The sequence below is a fragment of the Lactuca virosa genome, chromosome 8 (genome assembly GCF_052849685.1).
Source record: "Lactuca virosa cultivar CGN04683 chromosome 8, Lactuca_virosa_CGN04683_v6, whole genome shotgun sequence".
NCBI classification, from domain to species: Eukaryota; Viridiplantae; Streptophyta; class Magnoliopsida; order Asterales; family Asteraceae; genus Lactuca; species Lactuca virosa.
In genome coordinates, this window is record NC_136433.1 from 57,011,783 (window position 1) to 57,015,195 (window position 3,413).

Genomic DNA, 3,413 nt, shown 5'->3' on the forward strand with positions numbered 1-3,413 from the left:
TGTATGAACAGTAACGAAAAGTGATATTTCACTTGACTTTGGATTCACAAATCAGATAAAAAAAATTAGAATATGATTTTGATTTTGTGATTTGATCAAAAAAAAAATATTATTGGATCAACAATGGGGTTTTTCAAGAAAAATTTGATCCAACGAGTCAAATGATCAAAAATCAAGAACACAACGCACGATTCAATGAGATTAAGAGAGATCATAGAGAGAGACTCATCAAAATTGCTCAAATTGCGACAAAAGTTGCCAAACTGAGAATCGTTCTTCAAAAATCATCTTGATCTTGAAGACCCGCTCTGATACCAATTGTAGTGACATAAGAACATGGTTTGGCATGCGGAATTAAAGTTTGCACAATGAACATGGTGATTTGGGTGCTAAAAGATGTATTCGATCATAGTAAATGAGTACAAAAAGGGATCTAGTCTAGAACTTCATAAATATCTCACTCACTAATCACTATGACTACATCTCTCAAGCACACATCTACAAGTGATATGAACCCACCTTATATAGAGGTGTTTACATGTCTCTGTCTTACTCTATAATACTCATTAGTCATAAGGCTAATGCACCACATGCAAGTGGGTCTACATAAGTCAAACCATCTACAAAGTCATACATGAAGAACTTTGCACCCCAACACAAACAACTCCTACTAGTGGGCCGACATTGTGGCCTTAGACCCACTTCTATTGAAAGGTAACTCACCTCACACTGCTGAAGTCCCGTAGACTCAACCCGACACTGCTGAAGTCCCGCAGACTCAACCCTAGCTGCTGGATGATAGATTCCCGAACTGTCAACACCAAAATAACACCCAATAAATAATTGGGTTCCACTACATAATCATAAGTACATACTTTGGATAATTACTATATTACCCTAAGCTTGGCTCATTCAAGCCCAAGGCCCAAATCCGTAGGCCCAAAGTCAATTGAGAATCAAAGTCCAACATATGGCCCAATTTTCCAAATTGGGCCCAAGCCTATACATAGTCTTATTCTAAGGCCCAACATCATATAATCATTAAGGCCCAAACTGTGGCCCATCTATGGCCCAATTTTCCAAATTGGGCCCAAACCCCTTATATGGGTCTTACCCTAGGCCCATTAAATTATTCTAGTTCAATTGCTTGCTCTTGGATGACCCATTATTATCACTATCGTCTAAGCCCAATAGAAAGACCCAACAATAAACCCAAGTGAAAATTAGGGTTTCACATAAAATGACGATTAGGGTTTAAGTTTTCTACTTAACCCATTAAGGACTTAATCCTCTAAGGACTTAATCTATTAAGTCCAATATTGCTTAGATTAATTTTTGCCAATAATTATTATTTAATATTTCAAGTTATTAAATAATTCCCGTGTGTCCCGATTATTTCCCCAAATTAGGGTTTTATAGGCATTAGGGTTTTCCAAACCCTAATTAGGGTTTTCCAAACCCTAATTAGGGTTTCCAACCCAAATACTAGCCTATTTATTAATTTGTTGGGCTTGTAGGTCAATTAGGGCTTTATTGGGCCTATTAGGCCCACTAGAATATCATTAAGCCCATTAGGGTCTTCACTAAATCCATTAGGCTTCATTGGGCCCATTAGGGTTTCAAGCACCCCAAACGAGTCAACACAATGAGGCAAGGCACACCGCCACCCGACATGGCGGCCGGTGGCGGAAGGAGGCGGCAGCCACCACCCTAAGGTGGTGGTTTTCAATTTCTTTTCATTATACCATTCTAGTTGCAAGTTACATTACCAATCCGATTAACACACGCACACACACTAATCTAATTAAACACACACACACACACAGCCACCCTTGTGGTGGCCGGTGGTGGTGAGTGGTGGTGGTGGTTCTCGCGAATTCCGACCCAAACAAAACATATACTAATAACATAAAACACACCCACACACATGCTTCTGCTGCACACGGATCCAGCCACCCTCCTGGTGGCGGTTGGCGGCCATGATTGCATGAAATGGAGGGCAGCGGCGACGCTAGCGGCAACCATAATGTCATCGGGAAAAAGCTCCGCCGTTGGGGCAGCAGTGGCGACGCAATAACGGAAGATGGTGGAGAAAGCGGATGGATCAGAAGGCAACCCAAGCTGTCGCGACAACCAGCGACAGTTCGTCTTCCACGTAGCAGGTAGCGGCGGTAGTTCTTTGTGGTTTTCCGGCTACACCCTACGTCCGGTAGTATTGTCGTCGGCTGGGAATGGCAGTAGCAGCGACGAAAGGGACGGAGGAGGGTGGCAGCGGACGCCACAAACCTCGTTGGTCTCCGACTTCGGCCACCACGGAGAGGTAGCAGCGGCAGCAACACTCTTCATGGTTGTGGTTACGGTGGTCGGAGGAGCAAGGAAGGGGAGGGTGGCAGTGTTTCAACGATTGGTGGCGCCAGATCGGAAAACATGTGTGAAGGGTGGCGGCTGGAGGCTCCATTGTGGCGCCTAGAGAGAAAATGAGTTAGGGTTAGGGTTACCGGGAATGGAGAGTTCATATATCCCGCTCCTAATAACTTCGACCCATATTGACCATAACAGCCCCTCCTTTCCCTTTTTCTTTCAAAAAAGATCCATATTTTACCTTTTAGACCCTGGCTCCTAAAATTCTTTTTAGAATAAGCCCAAGGATCAAACTCCAACCATAATAACCTTTTTAGTCCCTCACTCCATAAAATCTTTCAATTTAAGTCTCGAATAATTGCCAAGGAGACCCTTACTTCAAAAATTCTTATAACAAATCTGAAAATTATATTTTAAGTTCATTAATTTATTTATTTATTTAATAAATAAACGGGGTGTTACATATGTAGTTTAATAAGATACCATATAAATGACATTGATATTCCCTTTATTCTGAAAACCACAACAAAACAACTTCTAGCTCGAATAGTTTAACACAAAGGACATGATAATCAAATCAACAAGTAAGTCTTACCCATTCCTCCCTCTTTAAACTGAAATAGGCCTTGTCATTTATAAGAAAATAAGTATAAAGTATCAAATAGAAAGGATACCCAGGAATAGGACAAGAACTGAATATCAATGCAAATACAGACTTGGTAAGAAATTTTTTGAAAAGTACAAAGTTGTAACAGAAAGAAAATGCAAAAGTGCAATGGATTAAATAGGTTGACTTTTTAAAGAGAAATGTGCTTATAAAAAGAAAACTAATAGTACAATGTTATAACTGGAAGATTTTTCAAAGTTAAATCTAATAGTACAATGATAAGAAATTTTTTTGAAAATACAAAGCTGTAATAATAGGAAAACGAAAAGTGCAATGCTTAAATTGGGTTGAATTTTCAAAGAGAAATGTGCTTATCATAAGGAATTTGAAACTACAAAGCTATAAATGGTAGATTTGTAAAAGTAAAATGCCTAGATGTAACACC